The sequence below is a fragment of the Meles meles genome, chromosome 21 (assembly GCF_922984935.1).
Source record: "Meles meles chromosome 21, mMelMel3.1 paternal haplotype, whole genome shotgun sequence".
Classification (NCBI taxonomy): domain Eukaryota; kingdom Metazoa; phylum Chordata; class Mammalia; order Carnivora; family Mustelidae; genus Meles; species Meles meles.
This window is the reverse complement of record NC_060086.1, coordinates 31,091,297-31,112,961: the sequence shown is the minus strand read 5'-3', so window position 1 is coordinate 31,112,961 and position 21,665 is coordinate 31,091,297.

Genomic DNA, 21,665 nt, shown 5'->3' with positions numbered 1-21,665 from the left:
ATTCAATGCTAAGCATCATGGTGGCCAGGCTGAGGGACAAATAGGAACACACTGTGCACGCTGCGTGCTCATCACATAAAGGAAATCAATTCTTTTCTTCAAAGCACTCAACCATGTACTCCTAGAGTTAAAAGAACACCAGTTGGGAAGATACTGTAACTCAGCAAAGTCTTCATTCTTGATGGAGGAAGATGTTTCCCTTCCTGGTCCCCACTTGGGTCTGATCTCACATTCCTTACACTCATACCAGGATCAGGAGCAACAGGGGACTCAGCTATAGTCGCTGTAACATCCTATGCTTATCCCTTCCTTAAGAACCAACCTGGAATCCAGACTCTCTCTGACTCAGTGTAGCCTGGGCCATCTCCAAAATTGGCAGGATTTTCTTCTGGTAGCTGAAGTTGCCACGCACGTAGGTCTGTAAGTTTTCTTTATGTTCAGAACTAGGTCTGGAGAGTTTAAACAGATGTGAACTCACCACCATGAGACACTGAAAGGTAGTTTCTCTCTGGAGCTGGAGAGATCTGGGTTCCTTTCTGAGCTCCGTCACTTATCACCTCTCTGAGCTTGAACACGTTACTTACCTCTCTGAGCTTCAAGGACATTCACTCTAATATGTGGACATAAATACTTAGGTGGACAAGTTTGTTTGAAGTTTGAGATCATGTTTATTTAATTTCTATATATTTGACACTCGGTAGCCACAAGCTCCAATTACTCATCATAATTCAGAGAGAAAGAGAGAGATGACAGGAGCCAAAACTCTGTGATCATTGCTAACATGTGTATAACCTTGATGTCCACTGGGATTACTTTATCCTTTAAAATTCAAATGAAATTGGCTTTACCTCCACCCCACATATGGTGGGAGAGCCACTGTCCCTTCCCATCTCTCTAGGACTCTCTAAGTTGTGATACAGATCAGCTCTTAGTCTTCTCTGCTCACTGTCTTTGTGTTTCTCCTTTTGTGGGATTGGGTCAGTTTCAGGGTTACCTCAGTGTCTTGCAAACACTGTCCACAAAGGTTGCAACCCCGGTTTTTTCACTTCCTCCAGGTCCCCTGAGACAAGGTTATATTGCTCAGATTGCTGGGAAAGCTTTAAGGCAACAGAGGTTTATGTGGCAATCCCTCCAAACCCAAGTTGGAGTATTAGACATCCCCGCTCCTAAAAAATGCCCTTCAACCACCTGCCACTGGGAACTTAACACTGATTACACTTCTCTACCTTCCCATCCTGTTACTTAATCCCCTTCTCTTTCCCTCCCCACTTTATCTCAACGTAAGTCCTGCCAGCCAGCCACCAAATTCCTGCTAACTAAACAGAGAGCACCTTTGTCAAGGGAGCCATCTCCTTTCCCATGGATAGTCTTTCTACATGAAAGTAGCCCATCGAGGCATTTTCCTAATCAAACATGGTGAATACCCTAAAAGGGTCTCCAAAGCCAACCATTGAAATAACATTTTTTATTCTACTACATGAAAAAACTCAGAAGTACAAATGGTCTTAGATCTCTGGGTCAGGAATGCCATATAAGGTTTGGCAGTTAGTGCACTGCACAAGATGTCTGGCCAAGACGGTTAAATATGGATCAAAATGTAGCCCCTTCCCTCCTCGGGCTGTGTGCCCTTTGATGTTGGGTGCATTCAGAGGAGTACTTTTTCCTAGGTCAGTCACTGACATGGGAATAGATCATTCTGATTTTCTACTGGGCACAGAGAATAGTGGTGGTGGTGGTGATTTCTTCTAATTTATCTTTCCATAAGGGGTACCATTTTTCTCATTCTCATAGAGGTGTATGTATTAGCAGTGGCCTTGCTTGAAGTCAGGACGTTTGCAATCATTGGGTAAATCAGAGTCCTGCACTGAAGTAACACAGTGTCGGTAACTGAGTGGTAACAGCAGCGGGGCTGTGTCGTTTTGAGGGAAAGACATCTGCGGTTCTCCCCAAGCTGTCACTGGGAGGTATCATTTGCATATTAAACAAATATTTAAAATTAGCCATGCAGCAAACAATCAGAAGCTCCACCGCAGACATCATCCCTTCAAAGCAACAGCAGGAATTAAAGTGTACCTCCAGGTGTGCACATCTGGATGGGGGTTGGTATGACTTGAGCTGGGATCAGTTCCTATGACAGCTGAACTTTTCAGGTAAAGAAAATAGAAAAATAAAAATAATAGAATGGTTCATATGAAAATAACAAAATTTAATTTTAAAATAAAATACCAACTCCTTTATACTGCCATCCCGGGGCGAGGGGAACTATTTTGAGGGTTAAACGCGATAATGTATTTAGAAGTACGTGGCTGCAGGAAGTGCTCAGTAATGTTAGCTACAACTGCCATTATTCCTGGGGTGACAACCAAATATTTACAAACTGATCAGAGTGGACAATACCCTATAGGTAAACTGCACAGACATTATCAGACCTGGTTTTCTTCATTTGATCAAAATGTATTACGCAAGTAATAGACCAGTGTTTCACTAGGCTAAGAACGGTGCATGTTTTATTCTGTTTAATCCTGTGAGACCTTCCTGTAGTAGGGAATAGCATTATCCCCAGGTTACAGATAAGGAAACTGAGGCATGGGGACATTGAATGAGCTTGCCAAAGTTGTAACTGCAGCCAGTGGGATTGAAGCCAGAGCTCACAACCTTGGCTCCCACATGACACTGCTTCCTTCGTTCTGCCTAAGTCACCATGTAAAGACATACCCGTCTTCTTTGATTTGATCCTTTTGGTATCTAGGCACTGCACCCAGATAAGTAAATTTTTTGAACTACTTTATGCTTTCCTCTATTTTGCAGTTTTTCTGCAGTTGCCGTACTATTTTTATAATTGGGGAAAAGAGTGATAAATTAAATAAAATGTTAGTTAAATTTAAAGAAGAAAATAAATTGATGCTTCCCACCCAACCAGCGGGACTATGGATTTATGTCATTAACTAAAATGCCTTCCTGGGCACATGTCCTGCATATCCATCAGCTTACTCCTTCATGGCATGTTGGTGAGGGGCTTCTATCCCAATATGATTGAGATTAAATATGCTGGAGGGAAGGGGATGCTGGGAATGTCTTTCCAGGCCGACTGGGTGCTCCAGCTCTCAGGCCTCCGGAGTCTGTGTCCTTCACACTGATCAAGTTCAGGATCTCTCCTGTGTGGGCAGAAGAGACAGCGACCCACTCTTGTGATGGGAAACTGCTCTCTATTCTTTTTCAAACTAGAGCAATGTTGGTTTGTTTACTTTATTGAGTTTACGAATGACCTGTGTGGAGGGGGGTACTTGTTGAAAATGTAGATTCTCAAAAAAAAAAAAAATAGGGAGGGAGGAAGGAAGGAAGGAAGGAAGGAAAGGAAGGAGGGGAGATGTAGATTCCCATACTTCTAAGAGGCACCAGCTTATAAGAGTGAGGGTGGTCCCAGGAGTCTTCATGCTAAAAAGCCCCCAGAAGATTTAGCTGTGTGTTCTCCTTCCACTCTGCTTTGGATGGGGTGTGGGTGGGGAGAGGGGGAAATACTTGGTACTTTCTCTCAGCTGGGTCTGGGTTGAGCATTTTGGAAATAATTTTTCATTTACTCCTCACAAGAACCCCCATTGGCACCATTTCATAGATGAGTAAACTGAGACTCAGAGAGTTTAAGCCAGAGGCAGAGCCAGGGTTCTGACCCAGAGCTGCCAGACCCCAAGGCCTACCCTCTTGGCCAGCATGTTAGTAGTCACTTCTAGATCCAGGTCTACCAGCTGGTCCCATCATGGTCACAAAGGACTCTTGTTGGAACACATATTCCCAAGGGTGCCTGGGTGTCTCTGTTGGTTGAGCATCCAGCTCTTGGTTTCAGTTCAGGTCATGATCTCAGGGTCCTGGGATCAAGCCCCAGGTTGGTCTCCACGCTCAGTGGGGAGACTGCTTGATATTCTCTCCCCCTCTGTCTACCGTTACCCCCGCACATGCACACACGTGCTCTTTCTCAAATAAATAAATAAATAAATGTTTGTTTAAAAACCACATAAATATTCCCAGACTTATCCTACAATCACAGCATCAGAACCCAAATGTAGGACCCGGAATCTGAATTAGTAACAAGACCCCAGGTGGTTTCTGATATGAAGACAAGCTTATACCCTAGACTTCTGTCCAAGCAGGGCTCTTATTCAGCTGGTGTGCAGCGGCCATGGTTACCTACGTTGGTTAAACACTGGAACACCTCCATTCCGATTGGTGAATACTTGCTGCCGACATCGTTGGTGCCCTCAGCACTTCCAGCACCATCCCAGCCGCTCACCGCCTAGGATGTCTCACAGTCCAGGAGCAGAGGGCTACTGGCCAGCTTCCTTAGGGTCATCAGGGGTCTGCTGCAGGACTGAAACCATTGTATGTTCTGATTTGCAGGTGTTCATGCATAGCCGTTATCGGATTTTGAATGCCATCCTGAATATGAGTACATCCCCCTGTTTAGATCATCGACCCTGGAAGTCAGGAAAGATGACTGGCTAACATCTTTCCATTGCAAACGGGGCCCTAGACATAGCTAATTGCTCATTAAATTTAGTTATTTTAAAAAAATATCGTAACTGTATGACTTCTGTTCTTGTATGTGTTGTAAGAGGGGCCAGTATGGAAGGGGAGATGTGTGCAGTGGTCCTGGAGCTGGTTTCTAGAGGCTGTGCATCCAGGGGAGCCTGGAACAGAGCAATAGCCCCAGACTTCAAGGAACTTGGGAATAGGAGAAAGCAGTGATATCGCTGAAATGGAATATGGGGTGTTCGGCAGACAACAGGTCCTCAAAGAGACATTTGTTCAATGTTAGGTGAGCGAACATAACAAGAGAATTGCAATTGGGCTCATTTTTCACATAATCTAAAGAGAAGAAAGGACCCGCGGGTAGAAGTATGTCAGTTTCAATTCCACTGTAGCCGAGGCATGTGAAAAAGACATTAACTTCTCGGGAAGGAACCCATTAAGTCAAATAAACGTCACCGTAGCCAAACATTGTTGGCTCCCTGACTTCCACAGATAACTTTAGAGATGGTTATTTCTTTAGTTGAGAAATCATGGCCAGGTATTTTCAATGGAAATGAGTTTTGCAACCTCTAACATGTTTGAGAAAAAGAAATATTTTGACACACCGTTCCAATAATAGATAATGCAGAATAATCTCCCAGGTAAATCACCAATGTGGAACAATTTACTTCATAGGAAAGCTGGTTCTCTGCCCCTCCCCAGCATTCCTTCCTGGAATATCTGTTCCCTCTCCCATGCTGCTGTCGGTGCTTTAGAAAAGTAGTAAGAAATTTAGGATAATACACAGCAAATGCATCTGTAGAAGAAAGCAGCATGTCTGCGCTGCTGACACACCCACCAGCGTCCTTGGCACCTGGTCAGGTTCACTGCCCAGGGTGTTACAGGGAAATCTAAGGCTGTCGAACTAATTAATTAACCCCTGATTATAGCAAAACGAGGTTTATAATAGAGAAGAGTGTGCCAAAGCTGCATTTGGGAGACTTAGAGGAAAAATAAAAAGTCAAACTGCAACCAAGCCAGTTCAGTGCATGAGGAAGAAATCAGAGCAGAATGCAAACAGATGGCCAGACTATTCCCTGCCCCCTCAGCTATGGGATTTTTAAGTTGAAGTCAGCTTTGAAAATAAATTGTCCAATCGAGCCACTCAGTGCGGATTTCTAACCATCCAGGAGCTTTCTGGTAGGAAAAACGAATGCAGTGTTGATTCTTTGCCATGGAGATGATTCCCAAGGCAGCCTCTGGTCCCTACAGAAGAGCTGTGCCAGTGGAGAAGGGTCACTGACGTCTCTGCCCTGGGTTTCCACTCCCCTCATCAGTGGAAAACTAATTGGCACAAGCTTTTCTGGCCAGGAAAGCATTCCCTTCCTCACTGCAGAAACAAGCCCTGTGCTTTCATGTTCTTTCCACAGCAGTGGGTTGTTAGTGAGGAATGAAGTCATAGGGTGCACTGATGTCTTAGAAATAACGTGAAGAGGTTTATCAACAAGGAGGCATCCCTAAATGTCCAGAGAAAGTGTCAGGGAGCTATTAGCTAAAGATAAAATATGTATACAGTCTTGTCTCAGGTCCTCACAAATGCCATGGTTTTCTGTCATAGAATCAGCAAAGATTTGGGATTTGGCAGATCTGAGCTCAAATCACTCAGCTGGGTGATGCTGGGAAAATCTTGTGTTTTCTGTACCTCGACTGTCTCATCTGTGAAATGGGGATGACCATTTCTGACCAAGAATGCTCTAGAGAGCTCACATCAGAAGGAGGTTGAAAGGTCCTCAGCTTTGCCTTTCACCTTGTCATCTGCCCCTAAGATAACTTTGAGACTATGCAGAGCCCACAAAGTTTAAGGACAAGGCAGTTTCTATGCTTCCAGGCTGTATAAGAAAAGAGGAATCCAAGATACTTCTCTCTCCCGCTGGTATTTGATCCAATAAACTGTCCCTCCCCATTCTTCCCCAATTATAAAACAAAGGACTGCATGTATATCAACACATGCACAAAAATTCTGAGAAAAAAACAAAGACAAACTCGCAACATTCAGCAATTGAACATAGTCAGCTGAGATGTCCTGACATTTTTGTCATCATCATGGTCATCACCCTAAATTCCTTATCATTAACATTGCTTGAAAATATATTCCTTCACCTTGCTTGTTGCTGAAGACTCGGGCAGAATTTTCAGAACAAAGAAAAATGATGCTCTGATCTTTACATTTTTCAAAACTGAGCACAGAACAAACATGTACATATTTTATATTTTCACAATAAATTTTATCAGAGGAATCACCAGACCAACACAGCACAGTGCTGACTAAACTGGAGGCTCTAAAATAGTGATTTTCACACCTGGCTACACATTTGAAACACCTGGATGACTTAAAAAACAAACAGACAAAAAAAAAACCAAAAAAACAAAAAAACAAAAAACAAACAATGTCCAGGCACTCTGCCTACCCAGAGATCCTGATTGAATTGGTTTGGGAAGGAACCAGGCATCTCTGATATCACAGCTCCCAAGTTGATTTTACTATGCAGTTAGCATTGAGAAACTAAAATTGTTTCTTTTTGCCTTCTTGAAGGTTCTAGTACAAAATAAGGACCAGATGTTATGTTTCTGTAGCTGTACATGTCTTACCCTTCCTGACTCTGAGAGCCAATAAAAGCTAACTAGGGTGCTTCAACCCATAAGGAATATTGGGTGTGGTTTCAGATCCAAAGAGCCCAATAAAGTAGTAAAGGTCATTTAGCTCAGGAAGTCTAATTAGTTATGCATATTAACTGGGCCATGGCTGCATTCTCTGGTGTAAAGAGAAGACAGGAGAGGCCTATTCAAGAAGGAAGAGGTATAGTTGACAAGGAAACATAATCACTCTAAACCATTGATTGTTTCCTGTTTTTTTTTAAAAAAAGGACCTAACAAAGCCACCCAACTGTTTAGAAATCTGAATGCAAACTTAGCCACCTATTGGGCTGGCTATGCTTAGCCCCTGGTAAGGTACCCAAGAATCGTCAGAAATGGAAGACAACCAAGGATCTGTCTGAAACCACTAACACTGCACCTAGTTTATAACTGGCTTGAGTAAAGTTTTGACAGACAAGTCTTGAGTGAGGCTTCCCACTGAGCCATGGCCTATGTGCCTGTGTTCATCAAGGCCTGGGGAAAAGCACCCCACCTCCATTCACCTCCACTAGTCTCTCGTATACCTGGTAGCCTCCATGGGCTCTCCCCCATTTTCCTTCTTTAATGCCAAGGACACTATCTAATATTTTGCTTCACTCTTCAAGGCAGATCCTTATGTCCTAAAAAGCAAACAAAATTTATCTTTGGGGCTTGTAGTAGATGTAATCATTTGTCTTAATTATGCCCTCCCCTGGAATAGTATTAGGCACCCACCCTCTAGCCACGTGGTGGGCAGTGTTTCCCTATCCTCTGCCTTTGGGCCATGTGAGTTGCCTTGGCCAATGGGTGATATGAATGGAAACTTGAAATGTGCTTGTATGAGTAGATTTGCTGTCTTGTGCTTTTGTCATAAGATGTTTGTCATGATATAAACTTGCCCTGGCTTGCCTGCTGGTCCAAAGAGGATAAGAGACATGTGGCTAATAACCTGAACTCAGCTTGCAGCTTGGAGCAAAGCATAACTGAGATCAGCTGAACCCCAGCTGGCCCACAAATCTGCAGACAAGAAATAAATGCTTATTGTTGTATGCGACTGAGTTTTGGCATTGTTTGTGACGTAATGTTATTGTGGGAATAACTACATAGTAGTGGACCCCTCTCTCTAAGCATAGCCTTCACCATGGAACTTTTCTTACTGGGACACATAAAATCATCCTTTGACACCCTCTCATTGTGCATGTTCTCCATTCTGAATCAGTGTCTTTAACCTGCCCATTGTACTTGCTGCATGTTCCACATCTTTCTGACTTCTGATCCTTGACTGTGGATGACCTTATCTTGCTCCCTTGCAATTACACTCTTGGCTGCCTTTCTGATTTTTCCTCCTTCCCTCTTCAAGCATGATGTGCATTGAGTCTTTTTGCTTGCATTGGGTAGGAATCTTTTGAGGATGTTTGGAATCTCCAGCCACTCTCAAAGCCTTAGAAGTGGATCCCTACTTGAACTCACCTATTCTTGTGAGTTAGATCTACATTCATCTCCGTTTCCCCCTCCATTTTCAGCCAAGCACAGAGTGGAGACGCGACCCAACTTAGTGGTTAGAGCACAGACTCAAGAACAAATGTGTGTGACCTTCCATAAGCCTTTCCATTTCTTTACCTATAAATGCAGGAGGCCACTGCCTACCTCCTAGGATGGCAGCGATGATGGTTCCATGGAAAGCACTTAGCACAGAGCCTGGCACATAGCAAGTACTACTTAAGTTTTTGCTATTACTATTACTGTTACCCTTTACCTCCTTCAAACTGCTGCGTTCTACTTCAAACTCTCTCAGTGTCCTACTTTGTGATTGGCATGAAACATGTGAATAGTCAGCCAAGAGTTGACTATCTGAGATGCAAGGGGCAGCTTAATGCTTTGGTGCCAGGCTTCTAAAACTGAAGTTATGCAGTACTGCAGTATCCTATACCGAAGTATAGAATTCTACTAGCAAGTACTCAGAAGCCATAGAATAAATACACTACAGATTTCTAGAATGTTCTTTTTGCTTGACTGTATCTGTGCTACTTTTATGTGGCAAAATTATTACTATCATTATTATTATTATTATTAGGTATCTTATTAGCTTCAAGAGAATTTCTCTTAGGGAAAAAAATACGCATGTTTACCCAAGGGCTTTATTAGCCTTGGGGTAGAAAGTGAGGTCCTTGAGGTAAGGAGCTAAAACAAATATACAAGTTAAAGATATATTTGGTGAAAAGTGATAGAAAAATCAGCTCAAACTGGCCTTAAGTCAAAAGGGCTTTCTTAGTTCTTGTACCTAGAAAGCAGGAAGATCTGGTTTTAGAAAGGGCTTCATCTAGTAATGCAAATGATTTTATCAAGGACCCAGGTATTTCTTATCCTCTTTGCTTTCTCTTTTTGTGGCCTCATCCTCAGGTCTGGTAGTTTCTCATTCCCCAGATCTGACCTCTGTCCTTCTGATAATGTAAGGGCAGAAGTCGTTTCCATCTTGCAATAAATACGTTATCCTAAGGAAAGGAGCTTATCTCATGTTACCACCTCCTTAAGTCCTGGGATTCCTTCTCTCTCATTGGCCCAAATTAGTCAGCGTGTTTGATTCTGAACCAATCACTGTGGCCAGGAAGCTAGGACATGCTGATTGGCTTTAGCCCAACATAGCCAGTTTCTTTCTTTTCTTGTTTTTTTTTTTTAAGATTTTATTTATTTATTTGACAAAGAGAGAGAGAGAGATCACAAGGAGACAGAGAGGAAGGCCAGGGTTAGGGAGAAGCAGGCTCCCCGCTGAGCAGAAAGCCTGATGCAGGGCTTGATCCCAGGATCCTGAGATCACGACCTGAGCCGAAGGCAGAGGCTTAACCCACAAAGCCACCCAGGCACCCCACCATAGCCAATTTCTGTATCTGGATGGTTAATTCTACCCAAGCAGTAAAACTGAGAAGGGACCAGACGTGCATTCCTCCAGGATGCTGTTCATGGGAGAAAGGGATGAGGATATTTGGGTGGTAACCCACAAATGTTCAGTACTCCAGCAGATGATTAAATAGCTTTGCAGAAGATTTTAAAAAGCAATTCATTTTGGGACACCTAGGTGGGGCTAAGCCTCAGACTCTTGATTTGGGCCGGGGTCAAGATCTCAGGGTTGTGAGATGGAGGCCTGCCTGGGGCTCCGCCCTGGGCATGGCACCTGCTTGAGGTTCTCTCTCTCCTTCTCCCTTTGCCCCTTCCCTGCTCGCTTTCCTTCCCACCCCCCTCCAACTCTCTTTCCTTAAAAAAAAAGGAAAGGGAAGGGAAAGGGAACGGGAGGCAATTCATTTTGCACCTGATAGAGAAGTAGGGAGAAAAATAATCACTCATTTTGAGGGGAGAATGTATTTATATATATGGATGTTTACTGTGTGATGTGTTCAATCAGGGTAAGGATATAAACCCCTTGTTAGTGGTAGGCTGCTAAATGTTTAACAGCTAGGTATCTGGGGAGCCATACATAAGTTTATTATAAACTTTACTAATATAAAGACTGTGTAGCACACAATTTACAATAATAACAAAATACACACTATTCTTTACCATCTAGCCAATTGATTCTTACAGAATGCATCCTTGAATTTTGCAGAATTTCCGTATCTATAGCTGATCTCTGGTTGCAATTCAACCTTGATTTGACAAAATCGGTCTATAAATAAATACTTGATTACAAGTGTAGTTCTGACATGAATGTTGGTTGATATTTTCACTTACGTTGTTGAATAAGATGGAAGTGAAACGAGGAAGGCAGGCATATCAGAACTTCATTTGTCAGTGAGGTGAGTGACTGTTCTGCTGAACTGGGTAGTAATTTTTGAATACCGAAAAAAAATTCTTCAGCTTTTCATGCTAGTCACAGATATGACATGCTGGAGTTTAATTGGCACTATTAACATGTTTCCCATTATTTTTAAACTCTAGACGACCAACAAAACAGTAAATCAAGCCTTGATTTGTAGCATTTGCCACTTTATGTGGCATAAATACTCCAACCATGGCCAATTTCATTTTACCGATGTGAAATCACTGAACACAGAATTGGGCAGAGATGGAAAACCACCCCACTTTATGGTATTTCTACCACACAAATCTAGTAGGCAAATAACTTCCAAAAGCACAGATCATAAAATGTAGTGAAAGAGCAAGTAATGTTTTAAATATTTGTTACCCTTATTAATCATATAGTTTAATGGTGTTTACATAATTTAATATTTAATAATGGCTGTGTTTCGCAACTGGATTGCAAAATTGCTGCAAGTTTCATAGCTGGTCCTTGTAGAGCTGTGTGGGTCAACACCAGCACATCACTGCCCTTCTTCCAGCTTCGCTCCCTCCTTCTCCCCAAACGATCAGAGTTAGAATGAACCTATGAGAATGGATTCTAACTGGGAATCAAGAATTACTTGCATCACGTAGTAGAGATGATACCTATGGAGTCTTAATCCAGAAATCCACAGCTGTGGTGGAAGAAGCAATTTAGGGCCCAGATGAACCTCAGCACGTCAACACCCACACCCTACCCCACCAGAATTTTCAGAAATCTTGGGAAGTTTATATAAGTCCCCTGGCTAGAGCAAGGGCTGTTCCAGGAAATAGAGTGATTTAAATGATCATTATTAAAGTGGAATCCACAATTATATCATTTTTAGGGTGAATGAGAAGATTTCAAATAAATTCCCCAGTGGGAACCACCTAGCCTAGAAGTTCCAGTAGGTTTCATTCTTTTCTGCTATTTGGATACCTAGTGCATTTCTCTTCCCTAAAAACTTGTATTTTTCATGCAGTCTTGACATTTTAATTGGACTCCCCTGCCTGGCTCGTCGTCAGAATCTTCCAGGAGGCACTTGAAAAATAGGACTCCGAGATCCCACCCCTAGATGTTCTAATTCAGAAGACCGAGGCTTGGGATGCAGAACCTGACTCAGCCATGTGTGGTAGAATAGAAAACCTTCGAGACAAGGTCTGAGGTCTAAGTGACACACAGTTCTCCCTCTCTTTGTGTGACTTGGCAGGTGACATCTCCTGGGACAGTGTATCTCTCGGGCTCTGACATTCAGGGCGGTGATGGGTGCCATTGCAGGGCAAGGAGCCCTTTCCTGCTCCTCCTCATAGGGAGGTCCTTTCCACATTCCCATCAGCCCAGCCCTGTCTGCATGGCCCATTTCCACTTGACAGAGGGAAAGAATCAGTTTCCCCTTTTGCAGTGAAATTTCCTGATTGCAATACACTTACAAAGTTTCTCTCTAACAAGGGTAACTTTCGCTCCCATCTAATTGGCCTAGACCACAGGGTTTCTAGCAGTTTGACTTCCTTCCAGATGGAAAAAACTTGGTGTGAACTTTCAAATCAGTTTTTTTTTAAATTATTATTAATCTGCCTCGTGGGATACACCATGCTCTGACTGAATGTGGGAAGAGTAAGGGAGCCCCCAAGTATCTAATTTAACACCTGAATATTCCCAAGGATGATTATACGATGGGAAGGAGACATATTGAGGACTGTAAGAAAAGGTTTAATAAAAAAATGTAAATGGAAAGGCCATAAAATTCAAATGAGGCTCATTCCCCGGGTTATAACAAGCTCTGTGCTCAGACCTTGTTAATAGCTTTAAAAAAAAATAATTTTATTGTAGCTTCTATTTTTTTCTGTTGGTGTAATTAGAGTTTAATTAATTCCCCCCTAAAGGGGAAAAAATGGACAAAATAGTATTTGATCTGAGACATGTATAGCGGGCAAAGCAATTAGGATCAGCAAGTTACTTTCTGTTACCTTTCTTTTCCTAGTTGGGTCTTCTGGGAGGCAGATGGCTTTGGACAGAGGCTCCCAGTGTCTCGCCTTAAATCAGAGAATCAGCAATGCCAGGACATGCAAAAGGGCCAAAGGCTTTTATTTAGACAGAGCTCATTCAATTAAAAAAAACACACACATACACACACAAATATAAAAGCTTGCTGCATCAAATCTCTGGTAATAAGTGTTCGTTAAATGATTATTTGTTTAAAGATTTTATTTATTCATTTTTGTAAGAATTTATTTATTTATTTGACAGACAGAGATCACAAGTAGGCAGAGAGGCAGGCAGAGAGAGACAGAGGGAAGCAGGCTCCCCGCCGAGCAGAGAGCCCGATACAGGGCTTGATCCAAGGACCCTGAGATCATGACCTGAGCTGAAGGCAGAGGCTTTAACCCACTGAGCCACCCAGGTGCCCCTGTTAAGTTACTAGTATAAGTACTATATAGTTCAAAGTACCAAAAGCATAGCTCATGGAGGATACCAGAAGGAACACAGTTGCAGTTAGAACTTGGCCATGGGAACCTGTCCCAGCTCCTGCACTATAGCTGTGTGACTTTGCAGACCTCTCTGAGTATCTTCGCATCTGTCCATTGAGAAGAGCGATAGTACTAAATTGATGGACTAGCAGTGAGGAGTAAATGCAGTCATGGAACAAAAACACCAGCTATAGGAAGTTGCTGCATGACAGTATGATTTCGTGTGTGTGTCCTGGTTTCACGATACGGTTCAGTGGATTCGTCTTGAGCGTTTCCAGTGTTAGAATTAATTACCTTGAGCTTGCGCGGCAATGACCAGGCCTGTTAATGCGACCTCTGGTGGCCTCATGGGCTGCGGGGCAGCGGCGGGCGGTAGGGGAGTGTTCTAGCTAATTAGGGGAGAGAAGGTGTGATCACGAACCTCAGTCAGTGCGCACTCTGGGGTTCCGGGAGCTGCAGGTTGGAAGCCCGACTCTCGCGGGACCTGCTGAGTGGTGGAAAGTGTTGCAGCGTCGGGGTGGGGCCCCAAAAGGATGGAGGGGGGACATTTGTCTTCCACAAGCCTGCTAGCAAGCTCCCAGCTTGCCTCCAGCTGCGTGCCAGGGCCCCCCTGGTGATGGTGAGAAGCAGGCGGAGGGAGGAGCCCGTGTTCCCCACCATGGGCTGAACCGAAAACCTAGAGCTGGGACCCAGGTCTGGTTTTTGCCTCCTGGCTTTTGCAAGCTCCTTTCCTCCACCTGCAGTGTTCACCTCACCTGCTTCGCTGAATTATCCCCTCGTTTTTCTTGCATATTTCCGCTGGGTGACCAACTCGGATGCCACCTCCTCTGGCCACCCAGATATTAAATACAGTTACAGCTCTCAGGTCACCCGTAGCACTTTCACTGGATAAGATTCTTTGATTAAGTCTGTAAACTCCACGAGAGGAGGGATTGTTGTAGTGGTGGTTGTTTTTGTTCACCTCCCTCCCCTCCATTCCCAGCTCGATTTAAGATTTTTGTTTTAGTCAGCTTCTGACTTCAGTGGCTGCCCACAGACCTTGGCTTATGGCCACATCACTCCAAAACCCACTTCTTTCATTACATCTCTTTCCTAGACTCTGCAATCCTTCCTCCCTCTTATAAGGGACCTTGGGTCAACCAAGGTGATCCAAAACCACCTTCATCGCCTTAATTATATTTACAGTATCCCTTTTGCCAGGTAAGGTTACATATTCACGGGTTAAGGAGCTTAGGACATGGACATCTTGGGGGTCTTCACTGTACTTACCACACTCCCTAAAATGTTCTACAGATTTTAATTCAGTCCTTATCACTATCATAGCTGGACTTTTTTTTTTTCCAGAAAGTAACAAGCTGATCTTAAAACCCATATGACCTAGAATAGCCAAAGCAATCTTAAAAAGAACAAAGTTGAACTTAAAGATCTCTTTGTCAAAACTTTCTCCAAAGCTGCAATAAATAAGACAATGTGGTCCTGGTATAAGGCTAGACATATAGATCAATGAAACAGAATTGAGAGTCCAGAAATATGCCCTTAACATTTGTGGTCCCTTGATTTTTGACAAAGGCTAAATTTAATGGGGGGGGGGGGGGAAGAATAGTCTTTCTAACAAATGATGTTAAGCAACCATATATTCTAGAGTAAAACTAGATCCCTACCTCACATCAAAAATTAACTCAAAATGTCTTATTAAACTAAATGTCAAGAGGTAAACGTATAAAACTCCCAGGAAAAAAAAAGAAAGGAACATATCCTTGTAACCCTGTGTTAGGCAAAGCCTACTTTGTTATGATATCAAAACAGAAGTGACAAAGGAAAAAAGAGAAAAAAACTGATCTTCATCAAAATTCAAAAACTTTTGTGCCTTGTAAGACATGAAAAAAGCTAAAAGGCAACCCACACAATGACAAATAATATTTGCAAATCATGTATCAGATGAGGACCTGGATTCTGTGATATGTAAAGAATTCTTACAACTCAACAATAAAAAGAAACTCAATTTAAAAATCAGAAAAAAATGCTGAGACATTTGTCCAAAGAAGATAAACAAATGGCCAATAAGCCCTGAGTAGACGCTCATCATTAATCACTGGGAAGATGCACTGCACACCTACTAAAACGTTTATAATTAAAAAATACAATAACAAGTGTTAGCAAGGATGTGGAGGAATTAGAACCTTAATGTATTATTAGTAGGATTGTAAAATGAGGCAGGCACTTTGGAAACCAGATTGGTAATTTCTCAAAATGTTAAGCATAGCTACCATATGACAGTAAGTGTTCTCCTAGGTCTATATTCAAGAGATTTGAAAACACACATCTGTATAAAACGTGTTCATAGGGGTGCTTGGGTGGCGATCCCGGAGTCCTGGGATTGGGCTACTCATCATCCTGGGCCTCCCTGCTCAGCAGGGGTCTGCTTCTCCCTCTCCCTCTGCCCCTTTCCCTGTTCATGCTCTCTCGCACGCACCCCCCCCATAAGTAAATGAAATCTTTTAAAAAATGTATTCATAAATGTTGATAGCAGCTCTTCTGACATTAGCCCCCAATTGCAACAACCCAAGAGTGCATCAACTCATGAATGGAAAAAGTAAAACGTGGTGTATCTATACCTATAATATTCAGTTAGAGAAAGGAACACCGGCTGTCCAGTCGGGACACCGGCTGGTACCACAGGTGGAACTTGAAAACATGAGGCTAAGTGGAAGAACCCATCACAACAGCTCCCATGTCTTTTGGTTCCATTTATATGAAACGTCCAGAGCAAACAAATCCATAGAGATAAAGTAGAACTGTGGCCGCCAGGCACTGGGAAGGGTAAGGAGTGTGTAGTGACTGCATAATGGGTATGGACGTTATTTCTGGGTTGATGAAAATGTTCTGGAGTTAGGTAGTAGTGATGGTTGAACAACCCTGAGTTTACAAAAATCCAGCGATTCATACACTTTAAAAGGCTGAATTTCATGGTATGTGAATTATATCTCAATAAGGCTGTTATTTAAAAATAAAGAAACCATTAAATGTACTCAAACCAACAAAAGGAAGACATAGAAAGGAAACAAATGGATCTAGTTAAACAAACAAACAAACAAACAAGATGATCGACATGAATCTGTGTTAATAATCATATTCAATTTAAAGGGTCTAAACATTTTTATGAAAAGACAAGAAGGTCAGTTTGGATTAAAAAAAAAAATCAAGACCTAACTAGATGCTGGAAATACAAGAAATGCTCTGTAAGTACAAATACATAAATAGCTTAAACATGAAAAGATAGGGGGCACCTGGGTGGCTCAGTGGGTTGAAGCTTCTGACTTCGCTTGGGTCATGATCTCAGGGTCCTGGGATCGAGCCCCGCATTGGGCTCTCTGCTCAGCAGGGAGCCTGCTTCCTCCTTTCTCTCTGCCTGCCTCTCTGCCTACTTGTGATCTCTGTCTGTCAAATAAATTTTTAAAATATTTTTTAAAAAATAAAAATAATTTTAAAAATTAAAAAAAAAAAAGAAATTTCCAGCTCCTCCCTCAGTAACTGGTAGAATGAGGAAGTGGAAAATCAGGAGGCTACAAAAAGGCTTGAACACACGGAGCCAACTGTATTGAATTCACACCCACAGAACACTCTCTACCCAACAACCACAGAATTATAAGCTCTTTCCAGCGTGCTCTGAATGTCCACACAGAGCACTGAGCATATAGACCACATCCTGGGCCAAAACACAAGTTCCAGCAGAGTTAAAGGATTCAAGTCATCCCAAGTATGTTTTCTGACTATAACGGAATTCAATTAGAAATGAATCACACATCTCTGGAAAACTCCAAATATTGTGGAAACTTAATAGCATGTTTCTAAGTAAACCACGGGTCCAAGAAGAAATCAGAAGGGGAATTGCGGAGTATTTTGAATGTGGGAAAATGAAAACACTCCATATGGCAAGATGTAGAATGTTGCGAAAACAGGGATTAGGCAGAAATTTGTAGTATTAAGTGCCTACCTTGGAAACAAGCAAGGTCGGGAATTAAGGACCTTAGTTTCCACCCTGAAATAGAACACGAGGAGCAAGTTAGACTCCGAGTCAGCAGGAGAAATGGTGTAAGAAAAATCAGAGCAGAGACAAATGATACGAAAACAGAGAAAAGAGAGAAAACCAGTAAAACGAAAAGCCCACTGTTTGAGAGCGTCATCAATACCATTGATAAACATCTCACCAGCCTGATCGAGATAAAGAAAAGAAACACAAATAACTAATATCAGGAATGAGAAGGTGATCTCATTACAGATTCTATAGATATTTAAAGGAGAATAGGGAGACCAGCGTGAACAGCTCTTTGTAAACTCAGCAGCCCAGTTCCCTCCATGAAAGACACACACTACCGCAGCACATTCGCGATAGGACAGATAACTCAAACAGGGCCATATCAACTAAAATGAAATTGTACCTTAAGAATTTCCCACAAAGAAAACTCCACATTCAGATGGCTTCCCTGGTAAACTCTCCCACAGGTTTTAGAAAGAAATAACACCAATTCTGCACAGACCTTTCCAAAACATTGAAGAGGTAGGAACACTGCCACATTCATTGTATGGGTCTAAGACCGTTCTGACACCAATACTCATCAAAGAGATTGCAAGAAAAAGAGGACAGAGTGAGGTTCTGGTCACTCCCCGGGGCAGAGTCTGGATGTGAAAATACAGAGGATCCATCTGGATCCTACGGGACAGAGGTTAAGAGAGAGAGTTTAGTCAGTCAAATTCAGGTTCACAGTGCTGTCTGTGACACGATCAATTGTGTGATCTTGGACAGGTCACTTTACCCCCTCTGACCCTCAGTTTCTTTATCTATAGAATCAAGGTAATCACAGTACGTGTGGCTGAGGATAGAGTAAAAATTAAATGAGGTAAGACATTGGCCGTGCCCTCAAACAGTGCCCGGGACATAATAGGCAGCTCAATAACTATTAACTCTAACAAGGTAATATTCCCGTTAAGGTAGAGAAGGCCTAGGCCTTTTGTGGTGTGAGTAAATATTTGCAGCCAGTAGTTATTTTTTGATCAATGAAGCCATCTCAAAAATTATTGTTTTTCTTTGCGTTTAAAGGAAGAATTAAAATCCTCCATAACTGCGTAACTTACATTACAACATAACTTACCTATTAATGGGAAGCAGTCGCCTCTTGTTTTTTTTTTTTCCTGTCTTAGGAAGCAGGAAGATTTTTCTCCTTCAGTATGATGCAAAAATCCCTTTTGGCCTTCTTTTCCTGCTGTCCGAGGACCTGACTTCCCTGTACAGCAGGCACTCAGTTCAAGCTGAGCTAGAATCCAAAGGAGTCTTCTCACCAGAATCGGCTGGTTTGCCCAAGCCCCTGTGGCTTACAGCCTTACTTGAAGGGGCAGGGGGAACCTGTTTGGAGGGGAGCCTTACTGGGGCTCTGCTCACAGCCTTGCCCTCCCTATGGCCTGGGGACTAAAAACCAATGGATAGCCCGAAGTGCTTATCTTTGTTTATCTAGGCCTCCTATCCAGTCGCCAAGACACCCGAATGTAAAGGATTCAGAGTTAAAATGCAGACCTTTCCCCCTCCTGGGTAGGCTAACAGAGATTTACACAAAGAACTGGTTCCGTGAACTTTCTGTATGGTTTGCGCCATCCCACTCCCATCACCAGCAAATCCTCATCACCCCGTGGAACTGTGTTAGAGAAACCGGCTTAGGTAAGAGCCTCCCACCCCAAATCACAACCCTGAAAAGGACTCATCTCCAGTCTATGAGCACATGGCAAAGCATTCAGACCAGGTGGGGAGTCCGCACTCCCAGATGCTTTAAGGACAGGACTCAGAAGTCAATGAAAGACTGTGTCCCCGCCCTCCTCCTGTCTCCAGCAGAGGTGTCCTGCTTATTATTTTTACTGCAGGGGTCGGCAACTAAGGCAGGAGGGAGACTTGCTGTGTCTGAGGCAGACAACACCAAGGGAAGTAGCCTGGTTCTCGTTTTTGAAGCTTTGGAAGCACAAAGACCCTACCGGCTGATTTATGTGCCTGAATAATTGTCCCATATTCTGAAAAAAAGGATTACTCACTCCCTGTCCTGTAGAGAGGACCAACTAAATCTGGAGAGAGAGGCAGACAGAGAGAGGGAGCACGTGTGCACAATTACTGGCATATTTCCCCCTCTTCTTTGGGGCTGAGACAGGGTTTCTTAACTGCATCCCTACTGACATTTGAGCCAGAGAAGTCTTTGTGGGGGAAGGGGGGTGTCCTTTGCACTGAAGGCTGTTTAGCTCTGTCCTGGGCTTCTACTCACTAGATGCCAACAGCAGCCCCCTTTCTCAAATGCCTCCAAACATTGCTGAATGTCCCCTGGATGGGGGTCAGGGTACAAATGTCCCCAGGGCTGCAAACTCGCCCGGGGTCTGAAAACTACTGGCTTAAACAGAAACATGGGAGTGAAGATACTTCTCATTAGAGCTACTCTAGCTTTTTCTTAATAAACATGGAAGGAAACAAATTTCGTGACTTCACACAGCACATCAGAGGGCTGGGAGAGAAGACAGTGCAAGCCACCTCTTTAGGACAGCCGAACCCTGTTCCAGTGGTAAATGCAGCAGCAATCCTTTCACTAGAAAAATACGGAGACTTGGCTTTGCAGGGCTCTCTCGTAAGGACTGCGGCGGAGGACACAGAACGACGGAACCGTATTTATGAACATCCAGCCCTCCCAACCCCCGTAGGATGCCTCGCAGACCCAGCAGAGGTGCGCCCAGAGTACATCAGCTTCTAAGTCGTTCCCTCCCCTCCAGTAATCATGGCCCCCAGTGGTCAAAGGACAACTCCTCATCCCTTAACAAACTAGGGAGGGGCCCTCTGGAGAAACAAGCTCTGAGAAAAGAGACAGGGTCCCCTCCTCTGCACAGCGGTCACCAGGAATGCATGGTACAGCCAACGCATGAGAGGGTAGCAGGTCCACGCCAGCCAAAAGGGAAGGGCAGAGCGATGGTTGACTGAGGAGTGGCCGCCCAAAGACGTCCACGTCCTCGGACCTGCGAATGTGTTCCCTTCCAAGGCACGTGGGAGTTTCCTGATGTGGTCAAGGACCTGAGAGGGGGGAGATCATCCGGGATGACCCTGCGGGGCTGATGGAATCACAGGGTCTTCGTAAGAGTGAAGCACGAGGCCCTATAATGATGGCAGCAGAGAGATTTGATGGCAGGGAGAGATTTGAAGAGGCTACTCTGTTGGCTTCCAAAATGGAGGAAGGCGGTCATGAATGAAAAGAAGTAGATGATCTCTTGGAAGCTGGGAAAGTCAAGGAATTAGAGTCTCCCTCCGGAAGGAACACAGCCCAGCAGACCCGTTTTGCACTTCCAGCTTCAGATGGGGAAGATAATCCATGGCCGCTGTTTTAAGCCACTGAATTTGGGACGGTTGGTCTTAGCATTCCTATGGAACCCTCCAGGGAATCGCAGAGAGCTTAGGGTTCGAGACCAAGCTTCCAGACCAGCTTACCCGCCAAGGAGCTGGGGTCCCTATCATCTGAGTCTCATTTGACTTCTCTGTAAAATAATCGCTGGGTCTCTCCTGCTCAGACTCTATATTCTGCCATTTCACTGCTCTGAGAGCATTTCACTGACCCTGGGGTGCGCAAGAAAGCAGGGGCTGTGGTGTCAACCTCAGCCCTTGAGGTATGTTTAAAAAAAATAAAAGAAATCGGATTTTTGTCCCTAGGTTCTAGCCTGGAGCTTTCAAAACCTTTGGAATTTCCTGAGTGATGGGATGTCTTTGTTATTCATAGGAAGAGGCCCTTCTGGCCACACCTCAACCTGGACCCTTTAGTGACACTTAGGTAGTTTCCAGTCATGTGGTAAAAGGCAAAAGGTCTAAACCTTTTGGTCTCTGGCTAGCCCAGACCCCCTGGAGGGAAGAACAGCTGGAGACTGAGTCCATCCCAGTGGCCTGTGACTAAGTGTGATGAAGCCTTAGCAGAAACTCTGGACAAGGAGACTGGTAGCTTTCTGGCTGGTGAACATACTGATAGGCACAGTGGTGCAGAATTTACAGGGACAGAAGCTCCCACATGTGGGACCCTTCCAGATCTCGTCACGCCTTACGAATCTCTGTATCCTCTCTGTATTGGCTCTTCATTTTTAGCCCTTGGAATAGAACGATCGTCACAAGTACAGCACTTCCCGAGTTCTGCGAGTCCCTCTAGCTAATG